This window comes from Chiloscyllium plagiosum, unplaced genomic scaffold, assembly GCF_037043375.1.
Source record: "Chiloscyllium plagiosum isolate Xiang-an unplaced genomic scaffold, Cpla_swu_hap1 HiC_scaffold_50, whole genome shotgun sequence".
NCBI classification, from domain to species: domain Eukaryota; kingdom Metazoa; phylum Chordata; class Chondrichthyes; order Orectolobiformes; family Hemiscylliidae; genus Chiloscyllium; species Chiloscyllium plagiosum.
In genome coordinates, this window is record NW_028270188.1 from 58,137,249 (window position 1) to 58,156,768 (window position 19,520).

The window sequence follows — 19,520 nt, forward strand, 5'->3', positions numbered from 1 at the left end:
GGACAGGAGGGCGGTGTACAGGGGTACGGGGACAGGAGGGCGGTGTACAGGGTTACAGGGACAGGAGGGCGGTGTACAGGGGTACGGGGACAGGAGGGCGGTGTACAGGGGTACGGGGACAGGAGGGCGGTGTACAGGGGTACGGGGACAGGAGGGCGGTGTACAGGGGTACGGGGACAGGAGGGCGGTGTACAGGGTTACAGGGACAGGAGGGCGGTGTACAGGTACACGGGGACAGGAGGGCGGTGTACAGGGCTACGGGGACAGGAGGGCGGTGTACAGGGTTACGGGGACTGGAGGGCGGTGTACAGGGTTACGGGGACAGGAGGGCGGTGTACAGGGGTACGGGGACAGGAGGGCGGTGTACAGGGTTACAGGGACAGGAGGGCGGTGTACAGGGGTACGGGGACAGGAGGGCGGTGTACAGGGGTACGGGGACAGGAGGGCGGTGTACAGGGGTACGGGGACAGGAGGGCGGTGTACAGGGGTACGGGGACAGGAGGGCGGTGTACAGGGTTACGGGGACTGGAGGGCGGTGTACAGGGTTACGGGGACAGGAGGGCAGTGTACAGGGTTACGGGGACAGGAGGGCGGTGTACAGGGTTACGGGGACAGGAGGGCGGTGTACAGGGTTACGGGGACTGGAGGGCGGTGTACAGGGTTACGGGGACAGGAGGGCGGTGTACAGGGTTACGGGGACAGGAGGGCGGTGTACAGGGTTACGGGGACTGGAGGGCGGTGTACAAGGGTCCGGGGACAGGAGGGCGGTGTACAAGGGTACGGGGACAGGAGGGCAGTGTACAGGTACACAGGGACAGGAGGGCGGTGTACAGGGTTACAGGGACAGGAGGGCGGTGTACAGGGACAGGAGGGCGGTGTACAGGGGTACGGGGACAGGAGGGCGGTGTACAGGGGTACGGGGACAGGAGGGCGGTGTACAGGGTTACAGGGACAGGAGGGTGGTGTACAGGGTTACAGGGACAGGAGGGCGGTGTACAGGGTTACAGGGACAGGAGGGCGGTGTACAGGGTTACAGGGACAGGAGGGCGGTGTACAGGGTTACGGGGACAGGAGGGCGGTGTACAGGGTTACGGGGACAGGAGGGCGGTGTACAGGGTTACAGGGACAGGAGGGCGGTGTACAGGGTTACGGGGACAGGAGGGCGGTGTACAGGGTTACAGGGACAGGAGGGCGGTGTACAGGGGTACGGGGACAGGAGGGCGGTGTACAGGGTTACGGGGACAGGAGGGCGGTGTACAGGGTTACGGGGACAGGAGGGCGGTGTACAGGGTTACAGGGACAGGAGGGCGGTGTACAGGGGTACGGGGACAGGAGGGCGGTGTACAGGGTTACGGGGACAGGAGGGCGGTGTACAGGGTTACGGGGACAGGAGGGCGGTGTACAGGGTTACGGGGACAGGAGGGCGGTGTACAGGGTTACGGAGACAGGAGGGCGGTGTACAGGGTTACAGGGACAGGAGGGCGGTGTACAGGGGTACGGGGACAGGAGGGCGGTGTACAGGGTTACAGGGACAGGAGGGCGGTGTACAGGGTTACAGGGACAGGAGGGCGGTGTACAGGGTTACGGGGACAGGAGGGCGGTGTACAGGGTTACAGGGACAGGAGGGCGGTGTACAGGGTTACGGGGACTGGAGGGCGGTGTACAAGGGTTACGGGGACAGGAGGGCGGTGTACAGGGGTACGGGGACAGGAGGGCGGTGTACAGGGTTACGGGGACAGGAGGGCGGTGTACAGGGGTACGGGGACAGGATGGCGGTGTACAGGGTTACGGGGACAGGAGGGCGGTGTACAGGGTTACAGGGACAGGAGGGCGGTGTACAGGGGTACGGGGACAGGAGGGCGGTGTACAGGGTTACGGGGACAGGTGGGCGGTGTACAGGGTTACGGGGACAGGAGGGCGGTGTACAGGGTTACGGGGACAGGAGGGCGGTGTACAGGGTTACAGGGACAGGAGGGCGGTGTACAGGGTTACGGGGACTGGAGGGCGGTGTACAAGGGTACGGGGACAGGAGGGCGGTGTACAAGGGTACGGGGACAGGAGGGCAGTGTACAGGGTTACGGGGACAGGAGGGCGGTGTACAGGGTTACGGGGACAGGAGGGTGGTGTACAGGGTTACGGGGACAGGAGGGCGGTGTACAGGGTTATGGGGACAGGAGGGCGGTGTACAGGGTTACGGGGACAGGAGGGCGGTGTACAGGGGTACGGGGACAGGAGGGCGGTGTACAGGGTTACGGGGACAGGAGGGCGGTGTACAGGGTTACGGGGACAGGAGGGCGGTGTACAGGGTTACGGGGACAGGAGGGCGGTGTACAGGGTTACGGGGACAGGAGGGCGGTGTACAGGGTTACGGGGACAGGAGGGCGGTGTACAGGGTTACGGGGACAGGAGGGCGGTGTACAGGGGTACGGGGACAGGAGGGCAGTGTACAGGTACACGGGGACAGGAGGGCGGTGTACAGGGTGACAGTGACAGGAGGGCGGTGTACAGGGGTACGGGGACAGGAGGGCGGTGTACAGGGTTACGGGGACAGGAGGGCAGTGTACAGGGTTACGGGGACAGGAGGGCGGTGTACAGGGTTACGGGGACAGGAGGGCGGTGTACAGGGTTACGGGGACAGGAGGGCAGTGTACAGGGTTTACGGGGACAGGAGGGCGGTGTACAGGGGTACGGGGACAGGAGGGCGGTGTACAGGGTTACGGGGACAGGAGGGCGGTGTACAGGGTTACGGGGACAGGAGGGCGGTGTACAGGTACACGGGGACAGGAGGGCGGTGTACAGGGGTACGGGGACAGGAGGGGGTTGTACAGGGTTACGGGGACAGGAGGGCGGTGTACAGGTACACGGGGACAGGAGGGCGGTGTACAGGGGTACGGGGACAGGAGGGCGGTGTACAGGGTTACGGGGACAGGAGGACGGTATACAGTGGTACGGGGACAGGAGCGCGGTGTACAGGGGTACGGGGACAGGAGGACGGTGTACAGGGTCACGGGGACAGGAGGGCGGTGTACAGGGGTACAGGGACAGGAGGGCGGTGTGCAGTGGTACGGGGACAGGAGGGCGGTGTACAGGGTTACGGGGACAGGAGGGCGGTGTACAGTGGTACGGGGACAGGAGGGCGGTGTACAGGGTTACGGGGACAGGAGGGCGGTGTACAGGGTTACGGGGACAGGAGGGCGGTGTACAGGGGTACGGGGACAGGAGGGCGGTGTACAGGGTTACGGGGACAGGAAGGCGGTGTACAGGGTTACGGGGACAGGAGGGCGGTGTACAGGGTTACGGGGACAGGAGGGCGGTGTACAGTGGTACAGGGACAGGAGGGCGGTGTACAGGGTTACGGGGACAGGAGGGCGGTGTACAGGGTTACGGGGACAGGAGGGCGGTGTACAGGGTTACGGGGACAGGAGGGCGGTGTACAGTGGTACGGGGACAGGAGGGCGGTGTACAGGGTTACGGGGACTGGAGGGCGGTGTACAGGGTTACGGGGACAGGAGGGCGGTGTACAGGGTTACGGGGACAGGAGGGCGGTGTACAGGGGTACGGGGACAGGAGGACGGTGTACAGGGTTACAGGGACAGGAGGGCGGTGTACAGGGTTACGGGGACAGGAGGGCGGTGTACAGGTACACGGGGACAGGAGGGCGGTGTACAGGGGTACGGGGACAGGAGGGCGGTGTACAGGGTTACGGGGACAGGAGGACGGTATACAGTGGTACGGGGACAGGAGCGCGGTGTACAGGGGTACGGGGACAGGAGGACGGTGTACAGGGTCACGGGGACAGGAGGGCGGTGTACAGGGGTACAGGGACAGGAGGGCGGTGTGCAGTGGTACGGGGACAGGAGGGCGGTGTACAGGGTTACGGGGACAGGAGGGCGGTGTACAGTGGTACGGGGACAGGAGGGCGGTGTGCAGGGGTACGGGGACAGGAGGGCGGTGTGCAGGGGTACGGGGACAGGAGGGCGGTGTACAGGGTCACGGGGACAGGAGGACGGTGTACAGGTACAGAGGGACAGGAGGGTGGTGTACAGGGTTACGGGGACAGGAGGGCGGTGTACAGGGGTACGGGGACAGGAGGGCGGTGTACAGGGTTACGGGGACAGGAGGGCGGTGTACAGGGACAGGAGGGCGGTGTACAGGGGTACGGGGACAGGAGGGCGGTGTACAGGGGTACGGGGACAGGAGGGCAGTGTACAGGGGTACGGGGACAGGAGGGCGGTGTACAGGGGTACGGGGACAGGAGGGCGGTGTACAGGGTTACGGGGACAGGAGGGCGGTGTACAGGGTTACGGGGACAGGAGGGCGGTGTACAGGGTTAGGGGACAGGAGGGCGGTGTACAGGGGTACGGGGACAGGAGGGCGGTGTACAGGGTTACGGGGACAGGAGGGCGGTGTACAGGGTTACGGGGACAGGAGGGCGGTGTACAGGTACACAGGGACAGGAGGGCGGTGTACAGGGGTACGGGGACAGGAGGGCGGTGTACAGGGTTACGGGGACAGGAGGGCGGTGTACAGGGTTACGGGGACAGGAGGGCGGTGTACAAGGTTACGGGGACAGGAGGGCGGTGTACAGGGACAGGAGGGCGGTGTACAGGGGTACGGGGACAGGAGGGCGGTGTACAGGGGTACGGGGACAGGAGGGCGGTGTACAGTGGTACGGGGACAGGAGGGCGGTGTACAGGGTTACGGGGACAGGAGGGCGGTGTACAGGGTTACGGGGACAGGAGGGCGGTGTACAGGGTTACGGGGACAGGAGGGCGGTGTACAGGGGTACGGGGACAGGAGGGCGGTGTACAGGGTTACGGGGACAGGAGGGCGGTGTACAGGGTTACAGGGACAGGAGGGCGGTGTACAGTGGTACGGGGACAGGAGGGCGGTGTACAGGGACAGGAGGGCGGTGTACAGGGGTACGGGGACAGGAGGGCGGTGTACAGGGTTACGGGGACAGGAGGGCGGTGTACAGGGTTACGGGGACAGGAGGGCGGTGTACAGTGGTACGGGGACAGGAGGGCGGTGTACAGTGGTACGGGGACAGGAGGGCGGTGTACAGGGTTACGGGGACAGGAGGGCGGTGTACAGGGGTTAAGGGGACAGGAGGGCGGTGTACAGGGTTACGGGGACAGGAGGGCGGTGTACAGGGGTACGGGGACAGGAGGGCGGTGTACAGGGGTACGGGGACAGGAGGGCGGTGTACAGGGTTACGTGGACAGGAGGGCGGTATACAGGTACACAGGGACAGGATGGCGGTGTACAGGGGTACGGGGACAGGAGGGTGGTGTACAGGGGTACGGGGACAGGAGGGCGGTGTACAGGGGTAAGGGGACAAGAAGGTAGTGTACAGGTACACGGGGACAGGAGAGCGGTGTACAGGTACACGGGGACAGGAGGGCGGTGTACAGGTACACGGGGACAGGAGGGCGGTGTACAGGTACACGGGGACAGGAGGGCGGTGTACAGGGGTACGGGGACAGGAGGGCGGTGTACAGGTACACGGGGACAGGAGGGCGGTGTACAGGGTTACGGGGACAGGAGGGCGGTGTACAGGGTTACGGGGACAGGATGGCGGTGTACAGGGTTACGGGGACAGGATGGCGGTGTACAGGGTTACGGGGACAGGATGGCGGTGTACAGGGTTACGGGGACAGGAGGGCGGTGTACAGGGTTACGGGGACAGGAGGGCGGTGTACAGGGGTACGGGGACAGGAGGGCGGTGTTCAGGGGTACGGGGACAGGAGGGCGGTGTACAGGGGTAAGGGGACAGGAGGGCGGTGTACAGGGGTAAGGGGACAGGAGGGCGGTGTTCAGGGGTACGGGGACAGGAGGGCGGTGTACAGGGGTAAGGGGACAGGAGGGCGGTGTACAGGTACACGGGGACAGGAGGGCGGTGTACAGGGGTACGGGGACAGGAGGGCGGTGTACAGGTACACGGGGACAGGAGGGCGGTGTACAGGGGTACGGGGACAGGAGGGCGGTGTACACGGTTACAGGGACAGGAGGGCGGTGTACAGGGTTACGGGGACAGGAGGGCGGTGTACAGGGGTACGGGGACAGGAGGGCGGTGTACAGGGTTACGGGGACAGGAGGGCGGTGTACAGGGGTACGGGGACAGGAGGGCGGTGTACAGGGTTACGGGGACAGGAGGGCGGTGTACAGGGTTACGGGGACAGGAGGGCGGTGTACAGGGGTACGGGGACAGGAGGGCGGTGTACAGGTACACGGGGACAGGAGGGCGGTGTACAGGGGTACGGGGACAGGAGGGCGGTGTACAGGTACACGGGGACAGGAGGGCGGTGTACAGGGGTACGGGGACAGGAGGGCGGTGTACACGGTTACAGGGACAGGAGGGCGGTGTACAGGGTTACGGGGACAGGAGGGCGGTGTACAGGGGTACGGGGACAGGAGGGCGGTGTACAGGGTTACAGGGACAGGAGGGCGGTGTACAGTGGTACGGGGACAGGAGGGCGGTGTACAGGGACAGGAGGGCGGTGTACAGGGGTACGGGGACAGGAGGGCGGTGTACAGGGTTACGGGGACAGGAGGGCGGTGTACAGGGTTACGGGGACAGGAGGGCGGTGTACAGTGGTACGGGGACAGGAGGGCGGTGTACAGTGGTACGGGGACAGGAGGGCGGTGTACAGGGTTACGGGGACAGGAGGGCGGTGTACAGGGGTTAAGGGGACAGGAGGGCGGTGTACAGGGTTACGGGGACAGGAGGGCGGTGTACAGGGTTACAGGGACAGGAGGGCGGTGTACAGGGTTACGGGGACAGGAGGGCGGTGTACAGGGGTACGGGGACAGGAGGGCGGTGTACAGGGTTACGTGGACAGGAGGGCGGTATACAGGTACACAGGGACAGGATGGCGGTGTACAGGGGTACGGGGACAGGAGGGTGGTGTACAGGGGTACGGGGACAGGAGGGCGGTGTACAGGGGTAAGGGGACAAGAAGGTAGTGTACAGGTACACGGGGACAGGAGAGCGGTGTACAGGTACACGGGGACAGGAGGGCGGTGTACAGGTACACGGGGACAGGAGGGCGGTGTACAGGGGTACGGGGACAGGAGGGCGGTGTACAGGTACACGGGGACAGGATGGCGGTGTACAGGGTTACGGGGACAGGATGGCGGTGTACAGGGTTACGGGGACAGGAGGGCGGTGTACAGGGTTACGGGGACAGGAGGGCGGTGTACAGGGGTACGGGGACAGGAGGGCGGTGTTCAGGGGTACGGGGACAGGAGGGCGGTGTACAGGGGTACGGGGACAGGAGGGCGGTGTACAGTGGTACGGGGACAGGAGGGCGGTGTACAGGGTTACGGGGACAGGAGGGCGGTGTACAGGGGTAAGGGGACAGGAGGGCGGTGTACAGGTACACGGGGACAGGAGGGCGGTGTACAGGGGTACGGGGACAGGAGGGCGGTGTACACGGTTACAGGGACAGGAGGGCGGTGTACAGGGTTACGGGGACAGGAGGGCGGTGTACAGGGGTACGGGGACAGGAGGGCGGTGTACAGGGGTACGGGGACAGGAGGGCGGTGTACAGGGGTACGGGGACAGGAGGGCGGTGTACAAGGGTACGGGGACAGGAGGGCGGTGTACAGGTACACGGGGACAGGAGGGCGGTGTACAGGGGTACGGGGACAGGAGGGCGGTGTACAGGTACACGGGGACAGGAGGGCGGTGTACAGGGGTACGGGGACAGGAGGGCGGTGTACACGGTTACAGGGACAGGAGGGCGGTGTACAGGGTTACGGGGACAGGAGGGCGGTGTACAGGGTTACGGGGACAGGAGGGCGGTGTACAGGGTTACGGGGACAGGAGGGCGGTGTACAGGGTTACGGGGACAGGAGGGCGGTGTACAGGGTTACGGGGACAGGAGGGCGGTGTACAGGGGTACGGGGACAGGAGGGCGGTGTACAGGGGTACGGGGACAGGAGGGCGGTGTACAGGGTTACAGGGACAGGAGGGCGGTGTACAGGGTTACGGGGACAGGAGGGCGGTGTACAGGGGTACGGGGACAGGAGGGCGGTGTACAGGGGTACGGGGACAGGAGGGCGGTGTACAGGGGTACGGGGACAGGAGGGCGGTGTACAGGGTTACGGGGACAGGAGGGCGGTGTACAGGGGTACGGGGACAGGAGGGCGGTGTACAGGGGTACGGGGACAGGAGGGCGGTGTACAGGGGTACGGGGACAGGAGGGCGGTGTACAGGGGTACGGGGACAGGAGGGCGGTGTACAGGGTTACGGGGACTGGAGGGCGGTGTACAGGGTTACGGGGACAGGAGGGCAGTGTACAGGGTTACGGGGACAGGAGGGCGGTGTACAGGGTTACGGGGACTGGAGGGCGGTGTACAAGGGTCCGGGGACAGGAGGGCGGTGTACAAGGGTACGGGGACAGGAGGGCAGTGTACAGGTACACAGGGACAGGAGGGCGGTGTACAGGGTTACAGGGACAGGAGGGCGGTGTACAGGGACAGGAGGGCGGTGTACAGGGGTACGGGGACAGGAGGGCGGTGTACAGGGGTACGGGGACAGGAGGGCGGTGTACAGGGTTACAGGGACAGGAGGGTGGTGTACAGGGTTACAGGGACAGGAGGGCGGTGTACAGGGTTACAGGGACAGGAGGGCGGTGTACAGGGTTACAGGGACAGGAGGGCGGTGTACAGGGTTACGGGGACAGGAGGGCGGTGTACAGGGTTACGGGGACAGGAGGGCGGTGTACAGGGTTACAGGGACAGGAGGGCGGTGTACAGGGTTACGGGGACAGGAGGGCGGTGTACAGGGTTACAGGGACAGGAGGGCGGTGTACAGGGGTACGGGGACAGGAGGGCGGTGTACAGGGTTACGGGGACAGGAGGGCGGTGTACAGGGTTACGGGGACAGGAGGGCGGTGTACAGGGTTACAGGGACAGGAGGGCGGTGTACAGGGGTACGGGGACAGGAGGGCGGTGTACAGGGTTACGGGGACAGGAGGGCGGTGTACAGGGTTACGGGGACAGGAGGGCGGTGTACAGGGTTACGGGGACAGGAGGGCGGTGTACAGGGGTACGGGGACAGGAGGGCGGTGTACAGGGTCACGGGGACAGGAGGACGGTGTACAGGTACAGAGGGACAGGAGGGTGGTGTACAGGGTTACGGGGACAGGAGGGCGGTGTACAGGGGTACGGGGACAGGAGGGCGGTGTACAGGGTTACGGGGACAGGAGGGCGGTGTACAGGGACAGGAGGGCGGTGTACAGGGGAACGGGGACAGGAGGGCGGTGTACAGGGGTACGGGGACAGGAGGGCAGTGTACAGGGGTACGGGGACAGGAGGGCGGTGTACAGGGGTACGGGGACAGGAGGGCGGTGTACAGGGTTACGGGGACAGGAGGGCGGTGTACAGGGGTACGGGGACAGGAGGGCGGTGTACAGGCTTACGGGGACAGGAGGGCGGTGTACAGGTACACGGGGACAGGAGGGCGGTGTACAGGGTTACGGGGACAGGAGGGCGGTGTACAGGGTTACAGGGACAGGAGGGCGGTGTACAGTGGTACGGGGACAGGAGGGCGGTGTACAGGGTTACGGGGACAGGAGGGCGGTGTACAGGGTTACGGGGACAGGAGGGCGGTGTACAGTGGTACGGGGACAGGAGGGCGGTGTACAGGGTTACGGGGACAGGAGGGCGGTGTACAGGGTTACGGGGACAGGAGGGCGGTGTACAGTGGTACGGGGACAGGAGGGCGGTGTACAGGGTTACGGGGACAGGAGGGCGGTGTACAGGGTTACAGGGACAGGAGGGCGGTGTACAGGGACAGGAGGGCGGTGTACAGGGGTACGGGGACAGGAGGGCGGTGTACAGGGTTACGGGGACAGGAGGGCGGTGTACAGGGTTACGGGGACAGGAGGGCGGTGTACAGGGTTACGGGGACAGGAGGGCGGTGTACAGGGTTACAGGGACAGGAGGGCGGTGTACAGGGTTACGGGGACAGGAGGGCGGTGTACAGGGTTACAGGGACAGGAGGGCGGTGTACAGGGGTACGGGGACAGGAGGGCGGTGTACAGGGTTACGGGGACAGGAGGGCGGTGTACAGGGTTACGGGGACAGGAGGGCGGTGTACAGGGTTACAGGGACAGGAGGGCGGTGTACAGGGGTACGGGGACAGGAGGGCGGTGTACAGGGTTACGGGGACAGGAGGGCGGTGTACAGGGTTACGGGGACAGGAGGGCGGTGTACAGGGTTACGGGGACAGGAGGGCGGTGTACAGTGGTACGGGGACAGGAGGGCGGTGTACAGTGGTACGGGGACAGGAGGGCGGTGTACAGTGGTACGGGGACAGGAGGGCGGTGTACAGGGTTACGGGGACAGGAGGGCGGTGTACAGGGTTACGGGGACAGGAGGGCGGTGTACAGGGTTACGGGGACAGGAGGGCGGTGTACAGGGTTACAGGGACAGGAGGGCGGTGTACAGGGTTACGGGGACAGGAGGGCGGTGTACAGGGGTACGGGGACAGGAGGGCGGTGTACAGGGTTACGTGGACAGGAGGGCGGTATACAGGTACACAGGGACAGGATGGCGGTGTACAGGGGTACGGGGACAGGAGGGTGGTGTACAGGGGTACGGGGACAGGAGGGCGGTGTACAGGGGTAAGGGGACAAGAAGGTAGTGTACAGGTACACGGGGACAGGAGAGCGGTGTACAGGTACACGGGGACAGGAGGGCGGTGTACAGGTACACGGGGACAGGAGGGCGGTGTACAGGTACACGGGGACAGGAGGGCGGTGTACAGGTACACGGGGACAGGAGAGCGGTGTACAGGTACACGGGGACAGGAGGGCAGTGTACAGGTACACGGGGACAGGATGGCGGTGTACAGGGGTACGGGGACAGGAGGGCGGTGTACAGGGTTACGGGGACAGGAGGGCGGTGTACAGGTACACGGGGACAGGATGGCGGTGTACAGGGTTACGGGGACAGGATGGCGGTGTACAGGGTTACGGGGACAGGGGGGCGGTGTACAGGGTTACGGGGACAGGAGGGCGGTGTACAGGGTTACGGGGACAGGAGGGCGGTGTACAGGGTTACGGGGACAGGAGGGCGGTGTACAGGGGTACGGGGACAGGAGGGCGGTGTACAGGGGTACGGGGACAGGAGGGCGGTGTACAGGGGTACGGGGACAGGAGGGCGGTGTACAGGGTTACGGGGACAGGAGGGCGGTGTACAGGGTTACGGGGACAGGAGGGCGGTGTACAGGGGTACGGGGACAGGAGGGCGGTGTACAGGGGTACGGGGACAGGAGGGCGGTGTACAGGGTTACGGGGACAGGAGGGCGGTGTACAGGGGTACGGGGACAGGAGGACGGTGTACAGGGTTACGGGGACAGGAGGGCGGTGTACAGGGTTACGGGGACAGGAGGGCGGTGTACAGGGTTACGGGGACAGGAGGGCGGTGTACAGGGTTACGGGGACAGGAGGGCGGTGTACAGTGGTACGGGGACAGGAGGGCGGTGTACAGTGGTACGGGGACAGGAGGGCGGTGTACAGGGGTTAAGGGGACAGGAGGGCGGTGTACAGGGTTACGGGGACAGGAGGGCGGTGTACAGGGTTACGGGGACAGGAGGGCGGTGTACAGGGTTACAGGGACAGGAGGGCGGTGTACAGGGTTACGGGGACAGGAGGGCGGTGTACAGGGGTACGGGGACAGGAGGGCGGTGTACAGGGTTACGTGGACAGGAGGGCGGTATACAGGTACACAGGGACAGGATGGCGGTGTACAGGGGTACGGGGACAGGAGGGTGGTGTACAGGGGTACGGGGACAGGAGGGCGGTGTACAGGGGTAAGGGGACAAGAAGGTAGTGTACAGGTACACGGGGACAGGAGAGCGGTGTACAGGTACACGGGGACAGGAGGGCGGTGTACAGGTACACGGGGACAGGAGGGCGGTGTACAGGGGTACGGGGACAGGAGGGCGGTGTACAGGGTTACGGGGACAGGAGAGCGGTGTACAGGGGTACGGGGACAGGAGGGCGGTGTACAGGGTTACGGGGACAGGAGGGCGGTGTACAGGTACACGGGGACAGGAGGGCGGTGTACAGGGTTACGGGGACAGGAGGGCGGTGTACAGGGTTACGGGGACAGGAGGGCGGTGTACAGGGGTACGGGGACAGGAGGGCGGTGTACAGGGTTACGGGGACAGGAGGGCGGTGTACAGGGGTACGGGGACAGGAGGGCGGTGTACAGGGGTACGGGGACAGGAGGGCGGTGTACAGGGGTACGGGGACAGGAGGGCGGTGTACAGGGGTACGGGGACAGGAGGGCGGTGTACAGGGTTACGGGGACTGGAGGGCGGTGTACAGGGTTACGGGGACAGGAGGGCAGTGTACAGGGTTACGGGGACAGGAGGGCGGTGTACAGGGTTACGGGGACTGGAGGGCGGTGTACAAGGGTCCGGGGACAGGAGGGCGGTGTACAAGGGTACGGGGACAGGAGGGCAGTGTACAGGTACACAGGGACAGGAGGGCGGTGTACAGGGTTACAGGGACAGGAGGGCGGTGTACAGGGACAGGAGGGCGGTGTACAGGGGTACGGGGACAGGAGGGCGGTGTACAGGGGTACGGGGACAGGAGGGCGGTGTACAGGGTTACAGGGACAGGAGGGTGGTGTACAGGGTTACAGGGACAGGAGGGCGGTGTACAGGGTTACAGGGACAGGAGGGCGGTGTACAGGGTTACAGGGACAGGAGGGCGGTGTACAGGGTTACGGGGACAGGAGGGCGGTGTACAGGGTTACGGGGACAGGAGGGCGGTGTACAGGGTTACAGGGACAGGAGGGCGGTGTACAGGGTTACGGGGACAGGAGGGCGGTGTACAGGGTTACAGGGACAGGAGGGCGGTGTACAGGGGTACGGGGACAGGAGGGCGGTGTACAGGGTTACGGGGACAGGAGGGCGGTGTACAGGGTTACGGGGACAGGAGGGCGGTGTACAGGGTTACAGGGACAGGAGGGCGGTGTACAGGGGTACGGGGACAGGAGGGCGGTGTACAGGGTTACGGGGACAGGAGGGCGGTGTACAGGGTTACGGGGACAGGAGGGCGGTGTACAGGGTTACGGGGACAGGAGGGCGGTGTACAGGGGTACGGGGACAGGAGGGCGGTGTACAGGGTCACGGGGACAGGAGGACGGTGTACAGGTACAGAGGGACAGGAGGGTGGTGTACAGGGTTACGGGGACAGGAGGGCGGTGTACAGGGGTACGGGGACAGGAGGGCGGTGTACAGGGTTACGGGGACAGGAGGGCGGTGTACAGGGACAGGAGGGCGGTGTACAGGGGTACGGGGACAGGAGGGCGGTGTACAGGGGTACGGGGACAGGAGGGCAGTGTACAGGGGTACGGGGACAGGAGGGCGGTGTACAGGGGTACGGGGACAGGAGGGCGGTGTACAGGGTTACGGGGACAGGAGGGCGGTGTACAGGGGTACGGGGACAGGAGGGCGGTGTACAGGCTTACGGGGACAGGAGGGCGGTGTACAGGTACACGGGGACAGGAGGGCGGTGTACAGGGTTACGGGGACAGGAGGGCGGTGTACAGGGTTACAGGGACAGGAGGGCGGTGTACAGTGGTACGGGGACAGGAGGGCGGTGTACAGGGTTACGGGGACAGGAGGGCGGTGTACAGGGTTACGGGGACAGGAGGGCGGTGTACAGTGGTACGGGGACAGGAGGGCGGTGTACAGGGTTACGGGGACAGGAGGGCGGTGTACAGGGTTACGGGGACAGGAGGGCGGTGTACAGTGGTACGGGGACAGGAGGGCGGTGTACAGGGTTACGGGGACAGGAGGGCGGTGTACAGGGTTACAGGGACAGGAGGGCGGTGTACAGTGGTACGGGGACAGGAGGGCGGTGTACAGGGACAGGAGGGCGGTGTACAGGGGTACGGGGACAGGAGGGCGGTGTACAGGGTTACGGGGACAGGAGGGCGGTGTACAGGGTTACGGGGACAGGAGGGCGGTGTACAGGGTTACGGGGACAGGAGGGCGGTGTACAGGGTTACAGGGACAGGAGGGCGGTGTACAGGGTTACGGGGACAGGAGGGCGGTGTACAGGGTTACAGGGACAGGAGGGCGGTGTACAGGGGTACGGGGACAGGAGGGCGGTGTACAGGGTTACGGGGACAGGAGGGCGGTGTACAGGGTTACGGGGACAGGAGGGCGGTGTACAGGGTTACAGGGACAGGAGGGCGGTGTACAGGGGTACGGGGACAGGAGGGCGGTGTACAGGGTTACGGGGACAGGAGGGCGGTGTACAGGGTTACGGGGACAGGAGGGCGGTGTACAGGGGTACGGGGACAGGAGGGCGGTGTACAGGGTTACGGGGACAGGAGGGCGGTGTACAGGGTTACGGGGACAGGAGGGCGGTGTACAGTGGTACGGGGACAGGAGAGCGGTGTACAGTGGTACGGGGACAGGAGGGCGGTGTACAGTGGTACGGGGACAGGAGGGCGGTGTACAGGGTTACGGGGACAGGAGGGCGGTGTACAGGGTTACGGGGACAGGAGGGCGGTGTACAGGGTTACGGGGACAGGAGGGCGGTGTACAGGGTTACAGGGACAGGAGGGCGGTGTACAGGGTTACGGGGACAGGAGGGCGGTGTACAGGGGTACGGGGACAGGAGGGCGGTGTACAGGGTTACGTGGACAGGAGGGCGGTATACAGGTACACAGGGACAGGATGGCGGTGTACAGGGGTACGGGGACAGGAGGGTGGTGTACAGGGGTACGGGGACAGGAGGGCGGTGTACAGGGGTAAGGGGACAAGAAGGTAGTGTACAGGTACACGGGGACAGGAGAGCGGTGTACAGGTACACGGGGACAGGAGGGCGGTGTACAGGTACACGGGGACAGGAGGGCGGTGTACAAGGTTACGGGGACAGGAGGGCGGTGTACAGGTACACGGGGACAGGAGGGCGGTGTACAGGTACACGGGGACAGGAGGGCGGTGTACAGGGGTACGGGGACAGGAGGGCGGTGTACAGGGTTACGGGGACAGGAGAGCGGTGTACAGGGGTACGGGGACAGGAGGGCGGTGTACAGGGTTACGGGGACAGGAGGGCGGTGTACAGGTACACGGGGACAGGAGGGCGGTGTACAGGGTTACGGGGACAGGAGGGCGGTGTACAGGGTTACGGGGACAGGAGGGCGGTGTACAGGGGTACGGGGACAGGAGGGCGGTGTACAGGGTTACGGGGACAGGAGGGCGGTGTACAGGGTTACGGGGACAGGAGGGCGGTGTACAGGGTTACGGGGACAGGAGGGCGGTGTACAGGGTTTACGGGGACAGGAGGGCGGTGTACAGGGGTACGGGGACAGGAGGGCGGTGTACAGGGTTACGGGGACAGGAGGGCGGTGTACAGGGTTACGGGGACAGGAGGGCGGTGTACAGGGTTTACGGGGACAGGAGGGCGGTGTACAGGGGTACGGGGACAGGAGGGCGGTGTACAGGGTTACGGGGACAGGAGGGCGGTGTACAGGGTTACGGGGACAGGAGGGCGGTGTACAGGTACACGGGGACAGGAGGGCGGTGTACAGGGGTACGGGGACAGGAGGGGGTTGTACAGGGTTACGGGGACAGGAGGGCGGTGTACAGGTACACGGGGACAGGAGGGCGGTGTACAGGGGTACGGGGACAGGAGGGCGGTGTACAGGGTTACGGGGACAGGAGGACGGTGTACAGTGGTACGGGGACAGGAGCGCGGTGTACAGGGGTACGGGGACAGGAGGACGGTGTACAGGGTCACGGGGACAGGAGGGCGGTGTACAGGGGTACAGGGACAGGAGGGCGGTGTGCAGTGGTACGGGGACAGGAGGGCGGTGTACAGGGGTACGGGGACAGGAGGGCGGTGTACAGGGGTACAGGGACAGGAGGGCGGTGTACAGGGGTACGGGGACAGGAGGGCGGTGTACAGGGTTACGGGGACAGGAGGGCGGTGTACAGGGGTACGGGGACAGGAGGGCGGTGTACAGGGGTACGGGGACAGGAGGGCGGTGTACAGGGTTACGGGGACAGGAGGGCGGTGTACAGGGTTACGGGGACAGGAGGGCGGTGTACAGGGGTACAGGGACAGGAGGGCGGTGTACAGTGGTACGGGGACAGGAGGGTGGTGTACAGTGGTACGGGGACAGGAGTGCGGTGTACAGTGGTACGGGGACAGGAGGGCGGTGTACAGGGGTACGGGGACAGGAGGGCGGTGTACAGTGGTACGGGGACAGGAGGGCGGTGTACAGGTACACGGGGACAGGAGGGCGGTGTACAGGGTTACGGGGACAGGAGGGCGGTGTACAGGGTTACGGGGACAGGAGCGCGTTGTACAGGGGTACGGGGACAGGAGGACGGTGTACAGGGTTACGGAGACAGGAGGGCGGTGTACAGGGTTACGGGGACAGGAGGGCGGTGTACAGGGTTACAGGGACAGGAGGGCGGTGTACAGGGTTACGGGGACTGGAGGGCGGTGTACAGGGGTACGGGGACAGGAGGGCGGTGTACAGGGTTACAGGGACAGGAGGGCGGTGTACAGGGTTACGGGGACAGGAGGGCGGTGTACAGGGGTACGGGGACAGGAGGGCGGTGTACAGGGGTACGGGGACAGGAGGGCGGTGTACAGGGTTACGGGGACAGGAAGGCGGTGTACAGGGTTACGGGGACAGGAGGGCGGTGTACAGGGTTACGGGGACAGGAGGGCGGTGTACAGTGGTACAGGGACAGGAGGGCGGTGTACAGGGTTACGGGGACAGGAGGGCGGTGTACAGTGGTACGGGGACAGGAGGGCGGTGTGCAGGGGTACGGGGACAGGAGGGCGGTGTGCAGGGGTACGGGGACAGGAGGGCGGTGTACAGGTACAGAGGGACAGGAGGGTGGTGTACAGGGTTACGGGGACAGGAGGGCGGTGTACAGGGTCACGGGGACAGGAGGGCGGTGTACAGGGGTACGGGGACAGGAGGGCGGTGTACAGGGTTACGGGGACAGGAGGGCGGTGTACAGGGTTACGGGGACAGGAGGGCGGTGTACAGGGTTACGGGGACAGGAGGGCGGTGTACAGGGTTACGGGGACAGGAGGGCGGTGTACAGTGGTACGGGGACAGGAGGGCGGTGTACAGGGTTACGGGGACAGGAGGGCGGTGTACAGGGTTACGGGGACAGGAGGGCGGTGTACAGTGGTACGGGGACAGGAGGGCGGTGTACAGGGTTACGGGGACAGGAGGGCGGTGTACAGGGTTACAGGGACAGGAGGGCGGTGTACAGTGGTACGGGGACAGGAGGGCGGTGTACAGGGACAGGAGGGCGGTGTACAGGGGTACGGGGACAGGAGGGCGGTGTACAGGGTTACGGGGACAGGAGGGCGGTGTACAGGGTTACAGGGACAGGAGGGCGGTGTACAGGGTTACGGGGACAGGAGGGCGGTGTACAGGGTTACGGGGACAGGAGGGCGGTGTACAGGGGTACGGGGACAGGAGGGCGGTGTACAGTGGTACGGGGACAGGAGGGCGGTGTACAGTGGTACGGGGACAGGAGGGCGGTGTACAGGGTTACGGGGACAGGAGGGCGGTGTACAGGGTTACGGGGACAGGAGGGCGGTGTACAGGGTTACGGGGACAGGAGGGCGGTGTACAGGGTTACAGGGACAGGAGGGCGGTGTACAGGGTTACGGGGACAGGAGGGCGGTGTACAGGGGTACGGGGACAGGAGGGCGGTGTACAGGGTTACGTGGACAGGAGGGCGGTGTACAGGGTTACGGGGACAGGAGGGCGGTGTACAGTGGTACGGGGACAGGAGGGCGGTGTACAGGGTTACGTGGACAGGAGGGCGGTGTACAGTGGTACGGGGACAGGAGGGCGGTGTACAGTGGTACGGGGACAGGAGGGCGGTGTACAGGGTTACGGGGACAGGAGGGCGGTGTACAGGGGTACGGGGACAGGAGGGCGGTGTACAGGGTTACGTGGACAGGAGGGCGGTGTACAGTGGTACGGGGACAGGAGGGCGGTGTACAGTGGTACGGGGACAGGAGGGCGGTGTACAGGGTTACGGGGACAGGAGGGCGGTGTACAGGGTTACGGGGACAGGAGGGCGGTGTACAGGGTTACGGGGACAGGAGGGCGGTGTACAGGGTTACAGGGACAGGAGGGCGGTGTACAGGGTTACGGGGACAGGAGGGCGGTGTACAGGGGTACGGGGACAGGAGGGCGGTGTACAGGGTTACGTGGACAGGAGGGCGGTATACAGGTACACAGGGACAGGATGGCGGTGTACAGGGGTACGGGGACAGGAGGGTGGTGTACAGGGGTACGGGGACAGGAGGGCGGTGTACAGGGGTAAGGGGACAAGAAGGTAGTGTACAGGTACACGGGGACAGGAGAGCGGTGTACAGGTACACGGGGACAGGAGGGCGGTGTACAGGTACACGGGGACAGGAGGGCGGTGTACAGGTACACGGGGACAGGAGGGCGGTGTACAGGTACACGGGGACAGGAGAGCGGTGTACAGGTACACGGGGACAGGAGGGCGGTGTACAGGGTTACGGGGACAGGAGAGCGGTGTACAGTGGTACGGGGACAGGAGGGCGGTGTACTGGGGTACGGGGACAGGAGGGCGGTGTACAGGGTTACGGGGACAGGAGGGCGGTGTACAGGGTTACGGGGACAGGAGGGCGGTGTACAGGGGTACGGGGACAGGAGGGCGGTGTACAGGGTTACGGGGACAGGAGGGGGGTGTACAGGGGTACGGGGACAGGAGGGGGGTGTACAGGGGTACGGGGACAGGAGGGCGGTGTACAGGGTTACGGGGACAGGAGGGCGGTGTACAGGGGTACGGGGACAGGAGGGCGGTGTACAGGGTTACGGGGACAGGAGGGGGGTGTACAGGGGTACGGGGACAGGAGGGCGGTGTACAGGGTTACGGGGACAGGAGGGCGGTGTACAGGGGTACGGGGACAGGAGGGCGGTGTACAGGGTTACGGGGACAGGAGGGCGGTGTACAGGGTTACGGGGACAGGAGGGCGGTGTACAGGGTTACGGGGACAGGAGGGCGGTGTACAGGGTTACGGGGACAGGAGGGCGGTGTACAGGGGTACGGGGACAGGAGGGCGGTGTACAGGGTTACGGGGACAGGAGGGCGGTGTACAGGGTTACGGGGACAGGATGGCGGTGTACAGGGTTACGGGGACAGGAGGGCGGTGTACAGGGGTACGGGGACAGGAGGGCGGTGTACAGGGTTACGGGGACAGGAGGGCGGTGTACAGGGGTACGGGGACAGGAGGGCGGTGTACAGGGTGACGGGGACAGGAGGGCGGTGTACAGGGGTACAGGGACAGGAGGGCGGTGTACAGGGTTACGGGGACAGGATGGCGGTGTACAGGGTTACGGGGACAGGAGGGCGGTGTACAGGGTTACGGGGACAGGAGGGCGGTGTACAGGGGTACGGGGACAGGAGGGCGGTGTACAGGGGTACGGGGACAGGAGGGCGGTGTACAGGGGTACGGGGACAG